The sequence below is a fragment of the Mustelus asterias genome, chromosome 28 (genome assembly GCF_964213995.1).
Source record: "Mustelus asterias chromosome 28, sMusAst1.hap1.1, whole genome shotgun sequence".
Classification (NCBI taxonomy): Eukaryota; Metazoa; Chordata; class Chondrichthyes; order Carcharhiniformes; family Triakidae; genus Mustelus; species Mustelus asterias.
Genome location: NC_135828.1, coordinates 22098983 through 22114803, shown reverse-complemented (window position 1 = coordinate 22114803; position 15821 = coordinate 22098983). Strand labels below are relative to the sequence as shown.

The 15821-nt window shown below is 49.4% G+C and overlaps 1 long non-coding RNA gene across 1 annotated transcript in view; it reads left to right on the top strand.

Moving 5' to 3' along the window:
• The first annotated feature begins 4139 nt into the window (after positions 1–4139).
• The window catches only part of LOC144480152 (uncharacterized), a 28557-nt gene continuing 16875 nt past the window's right edge, over positions 4140–15821 (top strand). The window contains exon 1 of the long non-coding RNA XR_013495627.1: positions 4140–4250. This is a non-coding gene — a long non-coding RNA (uncharacterized LOC144480152). The remainder of the gene's footprint in view (positions 4251–15821) is intronic.

Genomic DNA, 15821 nt, shown 5'->3' with positions numbered 1-15821 from the left:
CCCCACACCGACACTATAGCTAAGAAAGCCCACCAACCCCTCTACTTTCTCAGAAGACTAAGGAAATTTGGCATGTCAGCTATGACTCTCACCAACTTTTACAGATGCACCATAGAAAGCATTCTTTCTGGTTGTATCACAGCTTGGTATGGCTCCTGCTCTGCCCAAGACCGCAAGAAACTACAAAGGGTCATGAATGTAGCCCAATCCATCACACAAACCGGCCTCCCATCCATTGACTCTGTCTACACTTCCCGCTGCCTTGGAAAAGCAGCCAGCATAATCAAGGACCCCACGCACCCCGGACATTCTCTCTTCCACCTTCTTCCATCGGGAAAAATATACAGAAGTCTGAGGTCACGTACCAACCGATTTAAGAGCAGCTTCTTTCCTGCTGCCATCAGACCTTTGAACGGACCTACCTCACATTAAGTTGAGCTTTCTCTGCACCCTAGCTATGACTGTAACACTACATTCTGCACTCTCTCCTTTCCTTCTCTATGAACAGAATGCTTTGTCTGTGTAGCGCGCAAGAAACAATACTTTTCACTGTATCCCAATACATGTGACAATAATAAATCAAATTCCTTAACCTTCCTTTATTTCAGTGCTTACAGCTGGGCTGTTTTGACCTGTGAAATTTGTTGGAATTCTGGGAATCAATTCTTTCAGTGCTGAACCAGATGATATGAAAAGCCAATCATAAATTAAACCAAAAATCCTTTACAAATGAGCTAGATCTTTGAAACAAAATCCCCAAATTGTCATTTTTCTCTTTGTAATTGAACTGAATACGAATATTATTCCACATCACAACTTAAGATAAGGGCGGCACAGTGGGTTAGCACTGCTGCCTCACAGCGCCAGAGACCTCAGTTCGATTCCCGGCTTGGGAACTGTGTGGAGTTTGCACATTCTCCCCGTGTCTGCGTGGGTTTCCTCCGGGTGCTCCGGTTTCCTCCCACAGTCTGAAAGACGTGCTGGTTAGGGTGCATTGACCCGAACAGGCGCTGGAATGTGGCAACTAGGGGAATTTCACAGTAACTTCATTGCAGTGTTAATGTAAGCCTTACTTGTGACTAATAAATAAACTTTAACTTTAGAATATTTTCTGTGCTCTAGATGTATTTGGACCCACCCCAGACTTAAGCGCTGCTGGATTGATTGCTGTTTGCTGAGATAGCGCACTTCGTAAATACATGCAAACCAAGATAGCAGCTTGTTTATTTAAATGTACAGGGTCCTGATGATAGGACTGGAGTTAGCAGGAGGGTTTAGTACAGGGTGTATTTTAGGCTATTAAATGGTATAGCAGTTATTCAGAAATAGGTTGAAGAATCTGTCATAGTAAAGGTGTAGTTCATGCCTGGAGTAAGAGGATTGAGATGTTCGTGTTAAATATATGTAGTGCCTTGTTTGGAACTCATTTAGAGTACTGTGCACAACTCCGCTCCCCATGGGCAGGGTTTTATGTCCCCGTCTCACCCTGGCGGTGGGTTTGCGGGCGGAGAGGGGCCCATTAAACACCTATCCCCTCACCACTGCCATCCACTACAACCTCTGGGAGGGGGAGTGGCATGGGCATCGTCTACCCATAGGCCAGTCGAGGCTCTCAACTGTCCACTGAATGCTTATCCAGGAGCCTCAAGCTGCTACTGGGAGTTAACTGGAGGACCATTCTCAGTGCAGGCTGGTGGCGGGTGCGGGAAGTGCTTGCCTTTATAGGACGGGGCATAGAGTATAAAAGTTGGGGTCTGATGTTGCAGATGTATAGAACGTTGGTTCGGCCGCATTTGGAATACTGCGTCCAGTTCTGGTCGCCACACTACAGAGGACGTGGAGGCTTTAGAGAGAGTGCAGAGGAGGTTTACCAGGATGTTGCCTGGTATGGAGGGGCTTAGTTATGAGGAAAGATTGGGTAAACTGGGGTTGTTCTCATTGGAAAGACGGAGGATGAGGGGTGACCTAATAGAGGTGTATAAAATTATGAAAGGCATAGATAGGGTGAACGGTGGGAAGCTTTTTCCCAGGTCGGTGGTGATGCTCACGAGGGGTCAGAGGTTCACGGTGAAGGGGGGGGGGATGTTTAACACAGATATCAGAAGGACATATTTTACACAGAGGGTGGTGGGGGCCTGGAATGCGCTGCCAGGCAAGGTGGTGGAGGCAGGCACACTGGGAACGTTTAAGACTTATCTAGACAGCCATATGAACGGAGTGGGAATGGAGGGATACAAAAGAATGGTCTAGTTTGGAACAGGGAGCGGCGCGGGCTTGGAGGGCCGAAGGGCCTGTTCCTGCGCAGTATTGTTCTTTGTTCTTTGTTCTTAACGGCCCTCTCAGGACCGTCGGAGAGCCCGCGCAGGTCTCCACCACCCCTCACCCCCCCCACACCCCCCTCTCCCTTTGTTCATGAGGGTGTTGGACATGGCCTTTGCGGCTGACGGGATCAAGGGGTATGGAGAGAAAGCAGGCGTGGGATTCTGAAAGCGCATGATCAGCCATGATCATATTGAATGGTGGTGCAGTCTGGAAGGGCTGAATGGCCTACTTCTGCACCTATTTTCAATGCTTCTATGATTATCCTCTCCTTCCAGTCTATCTATCCCCCAATGGACTTGGTGATAGCGATGACCACCAATACCCCATCTCCCCCACCCACCCCTCCCACTTACTTCTCATCCTGGCTCTTATACCTCCCCCTTTTATCGGTTTTTAAAATTGATTTACAGTTATTCAAATGGAACATGTAACTGGATTGAGCTGGGGGAGAGCTTTGAGCAATCAACTTTCTCAATAAATAAAATCTCTGTGCCTTGGCTTCAGTTTCACCCGATCCTATTAATACCTGGGAGCACGAGTTACTCTGAATAACGCTTGTGCACCTTTAGATAACCCCATGTCTATCATTCAGCAATAGATGAGCAGCATGACAGCTTATGGATGGACACAGAGGTGGGGTTGGCCACTGTTATATATTTAAGTGGTTGCAGATTGCTTTAAGAGCAGGTCACGTGATTTGATGGCAATGTCATTCGAGTGTTTCAGAGGGTCCTGCTTTTAGTATCAGGCAGAAGTTTCTAGAATAAATCAGTCGTTGTTAATTTGAATCTACACGTGCATACCACGTCTTTTACTTTTTGCAAATGATCCAAAACCCCTCACATAGTTAGGACAGTATAGCCACTAAGAGTGGTTTCAAAGACCATGAACCTTCCGGTTCTGTATAGAAGCTTCAGATGTGGCCCCTGGATCAGAGTAATATATCACAAACCCATGGACAATCATATTGTTCAGTGCAAAGAAGTAATGGAAAGACTTGTTAAGATCAGAATGGTGGCACGGGGGTTAGCACTGCTGCTTCACCGCGATAGGGACCCGGGTTCAATTCCTGGCTTGGGTCGCTGTCTGTGCGGAGTTTGCACGTTCTCCCCGTGTCTGCGTGGGTTTCCTCCGGGTGCTCCGGTTTCCTCCCACAGTCTGAAAGACGTGCTGGTTAGGTGCATTGACCCGAACGGACACTGGAGTGCGGCAACAAGGGGAACTTCATTGTAGTGTTAATGTAAGCCTACTTGTGACTAATAAATAAACTTATAAAAAACTTTAATTTGGATTTGTGCACTGCATGGAGCATCAAAATAAAAATCAATATACTACTGATACTGTAAATCTGAAATCAAAAACAGAAAGTTCTGGAAATACTCAGCAGGTCCGGCTACATCTGTGGAGAGAGTTGACATTTTGAGTTGAATGCAACTCTTCTTCAGAACTGAGCTAGACCTCAAAATGTCTCCACTGGAGATCATCACCCTACCTGGCAACCAGAGAGTAACCCTTAGTGACCCCCTTACCATAGCAACATGAGGGCAGAGCTCCACAGTAGACAAAATGTGGTTATAAGGCATTCCAGACAGTTCCGTTGACTGACCTCCCTGATATCGCAGTCAAAGATAAGGGAAAGTTCAGCAGAGGTAAGGAACGCCAAAGCAGCCTGGGTTCAGCTGGATCAAGGCCAGCATTAATATCGCCTGCAAAATACAATTGTGTTTGGTAGAAAGAAGGTCGGGTGATTTTTGCCAAATTCTTTAGTGATAACGAGGTGGTCAATTTGGGGTCTTTTTAAAAATTCATTCGTGGGACATGGGCATCGTTGGCTGGGCCAGCATTTATTGCCCATCCCTAGTTGCCCGAGGGCAGTTGAGAGTCAACCACATTGCTGTGGCTCTGGAAACACGTGTAGGCCAGACCGGGTAAGGACGGCAGATTTCCTTCCCTAAAGACATTAGTGAACCAGATGGGTTTTTCCGACAATGGTTTCATGGTCATCAGTGGATTATTAATTCTAGATTTTTTTTTATTGAATTCAAATCCCACCATTTGCCTTGGGGGGATTTGAACCCAGGTTCTGTGGTGAACCATCGTTGGTTCCCACTGTGGGTTTCCTCCGGGTGCTCCGGTTTCCTCCCACAGTCCAAAGATGTGCAGGTTAGGTTGATTGGCCATGCTAAAAAATTGCCCTGGGATGTGTAGATTAGCGGGTAAAATATGTAGGGATATGGAGGTAGGGCTTGGGTGGGATTGTGGTCGGTGCAGGCTCGATGGGCCGAATGGCCTCTTTCTGTACTGTAGGGTTTCTATGATTCTATGATTCTATGATTGTTCTAATGTTGTTGGGCTAGGGTGGGATTGATACACCTGTTGTTGTTACTGTTGTGGCACATCCCAGTCAGGCTCCGCCTCCTGGGAGAGGTATAAGACCCCCTGCTCAGGCGGGACCCCTTCAGTCTGGGATAGTGTGTTAAAGTTCTGTTAGTTCTATTGTTAGTTAATAAAAGCCTTCTTTTACCGAAGCTTCGTGCCTCGTGTCCAATTGATGCGCATCAATTTTATTAACTAACATTAAGCTCTCGACGGAAGAAAAAAAGAAAGGAGAGTATGGAGCAAATCCTAAAGCCAGAACGTCTGATGCTAGATCCACGTGCGGTGGGCGCTTCTAACACCTTCGACCACTGGCTGAAGTGTTTTGAAGACTACCTGGCAGCCTCCGCAGCGGTCACCACAGATGATGACAGACTCCGGGTCCTCCATGCGAGGGTAAGCGACACAGTCTATCTCGCGATCCGTGTGGCCACCACTTACCCGAGGGCCCTCGAGCTTTTAAAAAAGCGCTATACGAAACCTCCCAACGAGATCCACGCTCGTTACCTCCTCGCTACACGACGTCGGCAGTCGGGCGAAACCATGGAGGATTACGCCAATGAGCTCTTGCAGCTTGCCAGGGGCTGTGACTGCAAAGCTGTGTCGGCTGAGCAGTACATGTATGACCTCGCCCGAGATGCGTTTGTGGCCGGGGTCGGGTCTTCATACATCCGTCTCAAGCTGCTAGAAAAGGGAAATCTCAACCTGACCCAAGCTATGGAATTAGCTGAAATGCTTGAGGCGGCTTCGAAGAGCTTGGTCCTGTATCCGGAGGACCACGTGGAGACAGCGTGGCAGGAGCAGTCGCAAATCCCTCCTCGCCCCACGGGCTCGAAGTGCAGTGTTATGGCGTGCTCCCATGTGGACCAGACAACGGCTGCAGCCCCATGCGGCCCGCGGTGCTACTTCTGCGGAGGAGCCAAGCATCCACGACAAAAGTGTCCCGCTAAAGCGGTAGTCTGTAACCTATGCGGTAAAAAGGGGCGTTATGCGAAGGTGTGCAGATCGAAGCCCAAGAACGGCAGTGCGGCCTGTGACCCTTCAGAACGGGGATCATCACCATCGTCGTTGAAGTACTCACGGGGTTCGTCCACGTGCGAGTCCAGGACGACGCCATTGCGGTCGACGGAGTCGGAGGAGGATGACCACCAGGAGTCGCTACGTTTGGCGCCCTCACCCATGTGCGATTCATGGGGGCGGCCATTTTGGTCGACGATGACCATGAGCGACCAGCAGGGGTCCTCAGCATCGACCTCAGCTGCCTGCAGTGACGTTCACGGACCAACGGTGGCGTCGATCACCCTGAACCAGGCTAAGCATCACAGGCTTGACTGTTCGATGATGGATATACAGGTAAATGGTCGTGCAATTTATTGTCTGTTTGACAGCGGGAGCACTGAGAGTTTTATTCACCCTGACACTGTAAAGAGGTGTGAACTCCAGATTCAACCTGCCAAACAGACAATCTCTATGGCATCAAGGTCCCGGTCTGTCCCTGTGCTAGGACGTTGTGTGGTAACCTTGAAAGTGCAAGGCACAATTTACGAGCGATTCAGGCTCCTTGTGTTGCCGCATCTTTGCGCACCAATTCTCCTCGGACTAAACTTTATGGTCCACATGAAGAGTGTGATCCTACAGTACGGTGGGCCACTCCCTTCGCTGACAGTAGGGGAACAGCTGCAGTCTCCAAATTGTCCAAAGCGCCCCGCATGCAATCTTTCTACATTAAAGATCACCACACCCTCTTTATTCAAGAATCTGGTACCAGGCTGCAAGCCCATCGCTACTAAAAGTAGGCGTTACAGCACTGAAGATCGGATCTTCATCAGATCTGAGGTTCAGCGACTCCTCAAAGAAGGGATCATACAGCCCAGTGTTAGTCCGTGGAGAGCACAGGTTGTGGTGGTCAAGAGCGGGAACAAACCCCGGATGGTCATTGATTACAGTCAGACCATTAATCGATATACGCAGCTGGATGCGTATCCCCTCCCGCGCATATCTGATATGGTCAATCAGATTGCGCAGTACCGGGTGTTCTCCACCATAGACCTTAAGTCCGCCTACCACCAACTCCCCATTCGCCCAGAGGACCGACACTACACAGCCTTTGAGGCGGATGGTCGTCTGTATCAGTTTCTTAGGGTTCCATTTGGTGTCACCAATGGGGTCTCGGTCTTCCAGCGTGCTATGGACCGAATGGTGGACCAGAACAGGCTGCGGGCTACCTTCCCGTACCTGGATAATGTCACCATCTGCAGCCGTGATCAGCAGGACCATGACACAAATCTCCAGAACTTTTTACGCACTGCATCTCGCCTGAATTTGACCTACAACAGGGAGAAGTGTGTATTCCGTACGCGCCGGTTAGCCATCCTGGGATACGTGGTGGAAAACGGGGTCATTGGCCCTGATCCAGACCGTATGCACCCCCTTGCTGAACTTCCCTTGCCCGCTAGCGCAAAAGCACTGAGAAGATGCCGAGGCTTCTTCTCCTATTATGCGCAGTGGGTCCCCAACTACGCGGACAAAGCCCGTCCGCTTATTAAGTCCACGACTTTTCCACTCACGCCAGAGGCCCAATTGGCCTTCAAGGAATTGAAACACGACATCGCGAAAGCCACGATGCACGCGGTAGACGAATCCATCCCTTTTCAGGTGGAAAGCGATGCATCTGATTTCGCCCTGGCCGCCACACTAAACCAGGCGGGCAGGCCCGTCGCGTTTTTTTCCCGCACCCTCCAAGGCCCCGAAATTCGGCATTCAGCGGTGGAAAAGCAGGCCCAGGCCATTGTGGAGGCCGTCAGACACTGGCGCCATTACCTGGCGGGAAAGCGGTTCACCCTGATCACGGACCAGCGGTCCGTGGCGTTCATGTTCAACAACACGCAGAGGGGCAAGATCAAGAATGATAAGATCTTGCGGTGGAGAATTGAACTCTCCACCTATAACTACGATGTCATGTATCGTCCAGGGAAACTCAATGAGCCCTCGGATGCCCTCTCACGCGGAACATGCGCTACTACGCAGGAGGATCGCTTGAACGCCCTCCATAATGACCTGTGCCACCCTGGGGTCACTCGGCTCTACCACTTTATCAAAGCCCGCAACCTGCCTTACTCGGTGGAGGACGTCAGGTCGGTGACAAGGAGCTGTCGGATTTGCGCGGAATGCAAACCGCACTTTTACCGACCTGACCGGGCACATTTGGTCAAGGCCACTCGCCCCTTCGAGAGGCTGAGTGTGGATTTTAAGGGCCCCCTTCCCTCAACAGATCGGAACGTGTACTTTCTGAACATAATAGATGAGTACTCCCGGTTCCCGTTTGTTGTCACCTGCGCGGACACGTCGACTGCCACGGTGATCAAGGCATTCCGTGATCTTTTTACCCTGTTCGGGTACCCCAGCTATATCCATAGCGACAGGGGCTCGTCGTTCATGAGTAATGACTTGAGGCAATTCCTGCTCTCATACGGGATTGCCTCTAGTAGGACCACGAGTTACAACCCTTGGGGTAATGGACAGGTGGAAAGAGAGAATGCTACAGTCTGGAAGGCTGTCCTATTGGCGCTGAAGTCCAAAGGCCTTCCAGTCTCCCGTTGGCAGGAGGTCCTCCCTGATGCGCTTCACTCCATTCGCTCCCTCCTGTGTACGGCAACCAATGCTACTCCCCACGAGAGGATGTTCTCATTCCCTCGGAAGTCGTCCTCGGGGATATCTTTACCAGCCTGGTTGACGTACCCAGGACCCGTCCTTCTGCGGCGACATGTAAGGGCCCGCAAGTCCGACCCCTTGGTCGAACAGGTCCACCTCCTCCACGCCAACCCTCAGTATGCCTATGTGGCATATCCTGACGGGCGAGAGGACACAGTCTCGATCCGAGACCTGGCGCCCGCAGGGGACGTAGCAACTCCTGTCGCTCCCATACCCCCAGTGATGAATCCCTTATCCCTTATTTCTCCCCCGGACGTGGCGCGGACAGCACCGGGACCAGTGCTTAACAGTTTTACTCCAATGCACAGCTTGCCTGAGCCCCAAAGATCGGCACCATCGCAGAATGTATCGGGATCCCCTGCACTACCGCTTCATCAGGGTCAACCGGCCTGTGAGTCCGTGGGAGAACAGCTGGACGCTGTTTTGGGGAGAACGCCACCGCAAGCACCTGCTCCGGTGTCACCGCCGGAGTTGAGGAGGTCACAACGACGGTGCGGACCTCCAGACCGTCTGAACTTATAATCTGTTGACATTTTAGTCTGTTTTCGTACCCCGCTGGCCTTTGTTCTCAAAGGAGGGGTGAATGTGGTGAACCATCGTTGGTTCCCACTGTGGGGTTGTTCTAATGTTGTTGTTGGGCTAGGGTGGGATTGATACACCTGTGGTTGTTACTGTTGTGGCACATCCCAGTCGGGCTCCGCCTCCTGGGAGAGGTATAAGACCCCCTGCTCGGGCGGGACCTCTTCAGTCTGGGATAGTGTGTTAAAGTTCTGTTAGTTCCATTGTTAGTTAATAAAAGCCTTCTTTTACTGAAGCTTCGTGCCTCGTGTCCAATTGATGCGCATCAGGTTCCCAGGACATTAGCTGAGTTTCTGGATTAGTAAACTAGCGATAATACCACTAGGCCATTACCTTCCCTCTTGCATTAAAAGTAGCTCAGAGAAGACTCATTCGATTGATTCCTCGGTTTATCTTTTGAGGAAAGGTTGGACCTGTATTGATTGGAGTTTAGAAAATTGAGAGGTGACCTTATTGAGAGTTCTTGGCAGGATGGATGTGGAAAGGATGTTTATTTTTGTGGGAGAGACTATAATGAGGGGGGCACAGTTTAAAAATAAGGGGTCTCCCCTTTTAGACAGAGATAAGAAGAAATTTTCTTTCTTGGAGATGCATGAGTCTTTGGAACTCTCTTCTGCAAAGAGTATTGGAAGGCAGGGTACAGATAGACAGGCAGAGGTAGATATATTCTCAACTAACAAGGGAGTCAAAGGTTATCAGGAGTTAGGCCCACCGGAGCCTTTTCACAGAAGGGAGGGAACACTCCTCCTTATCCCTTATGAAGAACAGAAAATGGTGGATAAACTCAGGAGGTCTGGCAGCATCTGTGGAGAGAGGAACAGAGTTAATGTTTTGAGATTGTATGATTCTTCTCAGAGCCTTATCCCTTATTCCTCTTATCAGTGATTGAGACGCTCCAACCCCAGTGGACAATGCGCTTCGAGGGTGCTTGTTCCACTCTGGAGTACAGGTAACGCCACAAACCAGCTCCAGCAACTTAAAGTACCAAGCAGCTCCTATCACCGTGATGCTGCCAGGCAGGCTCCTTATCTTTTAGTGTCTTACTGCATGGTATGAAGCTATCAAATTGGGACAAGTACGTGCCAGAAAAGAAGGAACTCTTGGCTAAAAGAAGTCAAACATTGCAGTTTTCAGTTGGTCATCTGCTGAGCTCCTCACCTCACTCCGACTCACCCCAATTCGCATGGGTGATCTCATGTCTCTCTAAACTAATACTTTAACCCTGCCAACACCCAACTTCTGTCAGTGATTTACAGCTCCGGCTCATCTTTGTGCCAAAATAAATCAACGTTATCAACTTATTCAATATTGAGGAAGATAAAGTACCAGCAGGTGACTGGGACACTGACATTCTGTCAGCCATGCCCCAGCTGACAGCACTTTCACCTCTTGAATAATCAGCTTTGAGTTCATCTCTCGGGCTTGAGCACAATATTGAAGGCCACTGCTCCTGGGCAGTTCTGAGGGAATGCTGCACTGTCAGCAATGAAACCAATGAAACCAGCAATGAAATCTGCCCTCTCCAACATCAAAGCTGCAATGCCCCTATTCTGATGAAGAACAGGGAGTCATCCCTGGCGTGCTGGCTGATATTCACCTGCCAGTTATGGTGGTTAGAACTGCTGCCTCACAGCACCAGGGACCCGGGTTCGATTTTGGCCTTGGGTCAATGTCTGTGTGGAGTTAGCCCCCTCTCCCTGTGTCTGCATGGGTTTCCTCCGGGTGCTCCGGTTTCCTCCCACAGTCCAAAGATGTGCAGGTTAGGTGGATCGGCCATGCTAAATTGCCCCTTAATAGAAACATAGAAAAACTACAGCACAAAACAGGCCCTTCGGCCCCACAAGTTGTGCCGAACATATCCCTACCTTTTAGGCCTAACTATAACCCTCCATCCTATTAAGTCCCATGTACTCATCCAGGAGTCTCTTAAAAGACCCTATTGAGTTTGCTTCCACCACCACTGACGGCAGCCGATTCCACTCGCCCACCACCCTCTGTGTGAAAAACTTCCCCCTAACATTTCCCCTGTACCTACCCCCAAGCACCTTAAACCTGTGTCCTCTCATAGCAGCCATTTCCACCCTGGGAAAAAGCCTCTGAGAATCCACCCGATCTATGCCTCTCAACATCTTATATACCTCTATTAGGTCTCCTCTCATCCTACGTCTCTCCAAGGAGAAAAGACTGAGCTCCCTCAGCCTATCCTCATAAGGCATGCCACTCAATCCAGGCAACATCCTTGTAAATCTCCTCTGCACCCTTTCAATCTTTTCCACATCCTTCCTGTAATGAGGCGACCAGAACTGAGCACAGTACTCCAAGTGGGGTCTGACGAGGGTCTTATATAGCTGCATCATTATCCCCGGACACCTAAACTCAATCCCTCGATTGATAAAGGCCAAATGTCCAAAGATGTGCAGGTTAGGTGGATTGGTAAATGTGTGGGGTTATGGGGATATGGTGGGGGGAGAAGGCCTGGCTGAGATATTCTCTGTCAGAAAGTCGGTGCAGACTCGATGGGCTGAATGGAGGGATTCTATGATTCTATGAATCCGCATCCCAAAAAAAGGAATATTTGCTCATTTTGTCACATTGCTGTTTGTGGGAGCTTGCTGTATACAAATTGGTTGCTGTCTTTCCCACATTATAACATGACTAGATTTCAAAAGTACTTTCTGTTCCGTTTATTCATGGGACATGGATGTCACTGGCTGGCCAACATTGAGTTACCCACCTCTAATTGCCCTCGAACTCAGTGGCTTGCTCGGGCCATTTCAGAGGGCGGTTCAGAGTTGACCACATTGCTGTGGCTCTGGAGTCACATGTAGGCCAGACCAGGTAAGGACGGCAGATTTCCTTCCCTAAAGAAAGTGAACCAGATGGGTTTTTCCAACAATCGACATTGGATATCATTAGACATTTAATTCCAGATTTTTATTGAATTCAAATTTCACCATCTGCCGTGGTGGGATTCGAACCTGGGTCTCTTGACTGTTAAGGGCTTTGGGATGTCTGGTGGGATTGAAAAGTGCTATGTAAATGCGAATCTTTCTTTTCCTTTTTATGGCGAGGCAGACAGTGCATTCCTCGATAATATTAGAGGTGCTATCCAACCCACTGTGGCAATGCTCGCAGTGAGGAGGACACGGCCATGGTTGATAATATCGGGAGTGTGACCTGATTTCTCTTAGACCAGTCAGAGTTTACCATAAAGTGTAACATCTAAAGTGTGACAGAAAGCAAGGACAGCCTCTCTCCTCAATACAAATAACGTCATGGGAGAATTTACAAAGCAGCTCAAAAACAGGCAGTCGATACCCAGATAGGGGGAGGCGATGGCCGAGTGGTGTTATCACTAGACTATTAATCCAGAAACTCAGCTAATGTTCTGGGGATCCGGGTTCAAATCCCGCCACGGCAGATGGTGGAATTTGAATTCAATAAAAAATATCTGGAATTAAGAATCTACTGATGACCATGAAACCATTGTCGCAAAAACCCATCTGGTTCACGAATGTCCTTTAGGGAAGGAAATCTGCCGTCCTTACCCGGTCTGGCCTACATGTGACTCCAGAGCCACAGCAATGTGGTTGACTCTCAACTGCCCTTGGGCAACTAGGAATGGGTAATAAATGCTGGCCTAGCCATGTCCCACGAATGAATAAAAAAAACATGTCAGTGGGTGACAGCTAAACTGTATTTGAAGTAAAAAAAAAGTTACCATCATCCCTGATGGCCACAGGCTGCTCTCGCCTCTTTTAGGGGGTGAGGGGGGGGGGTGGGGGGGGGGGGGGGGGGTGGGGGTACTGACTAGTGGTGATTTAACCTGAGGGTCACCACACCTCAGGCGAGGGGCAAGATTGAGAAGGCGGGGCCTTCATGAATAACCTCAGCCAGTACGGGAATTGAACACACACAGACACAGGGAGAACATGCAGACTCTGCACAGACAGTGACCCAAGCCGGGAACTGAACCCGGGTCCCGGGCGCTGTGTGGCTAAACCACTGTGCCACCGTGCTGCAACTTGTTTGTTTGGCACTTGGGGGCGAAGGAGATCAAAGGAAATGGGGCAAGGGGGGATTAGGATATTGAGTTGGATGATCGGCCATGATCATAATGAATGACGGGACAGGCTCAAAGGGCTGATTGGCCTCCTCCTGTTCCTATTTTCGATGTTTCACGCATGGTGTTGTTATGGTTTCTCTGTCAAATGCTGGCATCGCTTTACATCGGAAACCAGCCGTCCAGACTCTGCGAAATAGCTGAGTATTTGTGGGAGGGCGAAAAGGAAAGGAACATGCTTTGCAATGGGGATATTTCAGCTGAAACATTCTGGAGAAGCAGCCCGGGCAGATAAGTGGATAAATAAGCTCAGTTCTCAAGGACTGGTTCCTCAAACAGCTGCCAGGCCTCCTCCAAACCTGAAAGGCAACAACATGTCACAGAGCAGGAGAAGTAACAACATTTCTCCGCATTGAAGGTCATGCGGTCCACATTGCTTCTAAGAAACAACAGTTTGACTCCTAGCGGTCCTTGTAGCAGCAAATCGCTGCTCAGTATCAAGGTATCTTTGGTATAGTTTGAAAAGACAAATGAGGATGAAACACCACTGAGCTCGAACACCTGGCTGCCAGCGACATCTGAGCCAAACAGCGATTAGGAAGGGCAGAATGTTACAAACAGAAGACGGGGCTCATTTAGACCACCAGCTTAACTCGTTCCGTCCCAGTGCCTCTGTCTTCTCCTCCCACTCTTTCACATTTCCTTTCTCGTTGATATGCTGGCTTTGAAAGCAATTATGGAGTCTGTTTCAATTGACAGAGAAACCATAACGACACCATGCATGGAAACATAGAAAATGGGAGCAGGAGGAGGCCAATCGGCCCTTTGAGCCTGTTCCACCATTCATTATGATCATGTCCGATCATCCAACTCAATATCCTAATCCCCCCTTGCCCCATATCCTTTAATCCCCCTTCGCCCCAACTGCTAAACAAACAAGTTGCGGCACATAAGAACATAAGAAATGAGAGCAGGAGTAGGCCATCTAGCCCCTCGAGCCTGCCTCGTCATTCAATAAGATCATGGCTGATCTGAAGTGCATCAGTTCCACTTACCCGCCTGATCCCCATAACCCTTAATTCCCTTACCGATCAGGAATCCACCTATCCGTGATTTAAACATATTCAACGAGGTAGCCTCCACCACTTCAGTGGGCAGAGAATTCCAGAGATTCACCACCCTCTGAGAGAAGAAGTTCCTCCTCAACTCTGTCCTAAACTGACCCCACTTTATTTTGAGGCTGTGCCCTCTAGTTCTAGCTTCCTTTCTAATTGGAAAGAATCTCTCCACCTCTACCCTATCCAGTCCCTTCATTATCTTATAGGTCTCTATAAGATCCCCCCTCAGCCTTCTAAATTCCAACGAGTACAAACCCGGCACGGTGGCACAGTGCTTAGCACTGCTGCCTCCCAGGGCCAGGAACCCGGGTTCAATTCCCGACTTAGGTCACTGTCTGTGTGGAGTTGGCACGTTCTCCCCGTGTCTGCGTGGGGTTTCCTCCGGGCGCTCTGTTTTCCTCCCACAGTCCCAAAATGTGTGGGTTAGGTGGATTGGCCATGCCAAATTGCCCCTTAGTATCAGGGGGACTAGCTAGGGTAAATGCATGGGGTTATGGGGATAGGGCCTGGGTGGGATTGAGGTCGGTGCAGACTCGATAGGCTGAATGGCCTCCTTCTGCACTGTAGGATTCTATGATTCTAAATCTAACTGCTTCTTGAGAACATGCAGGGGGCGATTTCATAGGCTCGTCACGCCAGTCGATCTTGTACACAGTGCACTGGGAGATTGGGGCACATGTCCAATGTGGCCACCACAGCTCATCAGCTGGCTTCCTAGCGTGAATAGGCTCCGCCCTCTCCCTCTACTGGTGAGAATCACACTTTCTTTTCTAAGTGCCGTACAATTGCGTCTGGGAGCTTATCCAAAAAATGGACACGATTCCAGTTTTCATGCTTGTTCAGCACTTAAATTTATTTTTGCTAAGATCACCCCCACAATGTTTTGGCCTCAAATGTTTTCTGTTGTGAAGAATCCCATAGGCTTACCATTCTCTGGGCGAATAAATTTCTCCTTATCTCAGTCCGAAAAGTTTTACCCCATATCCCTTAGACTATGACCCCTGGTTCTGGACTCCGCCCCCCCCGCCATCGAGAATGTCCTTCCTTTATCAACCCTGTCTAGACCTGTTAGAAATTTTTCTGTGAGATTCTCCCCTCATTTTGCTAAACTCCAGCGAGTATAATCCTAACTGATTCAATCTTTCCTCGTACGTCGGCCATGCCACCCCAGGAATCAGTCTGGTAAACCATCCCTGCACTCCTTCTAGAGCAAGAACATCCTTCCACAGATAAGGAGATCAAAACTGCACCCAATATTCCAGATATGGCCTCACCAAGGCCCTGTATAATTGCAACAAAACATCCCTGCTCCTGTACTCAAATATTCTCACTATGAAGGCCAACGTACCCATTTACCTTCTTTACCGCTTGCTTGCCTTCAGCGGCTGGTGTATGAGGACACCCAGGTCTCATTGCACATTCCCCTTTCCTAATTTATAGCCATTCAGATGATTTTTTTATTCATTCGTGGGACATGGGCGTCGCTGGCTGGCCAGCATTTATTGCCCATCCCTAGTTGCCCTTGGAGGGTAGCTGAAAGTCAACCACATTGCTGTAGCTCTGGAGGCACATGTGGGCCAGACCAGATAAGGACAGCAGATTTCCTTCCCGAAAGGGCATTCGTGAACCAGATGGGTTTTTCCGACATGGTC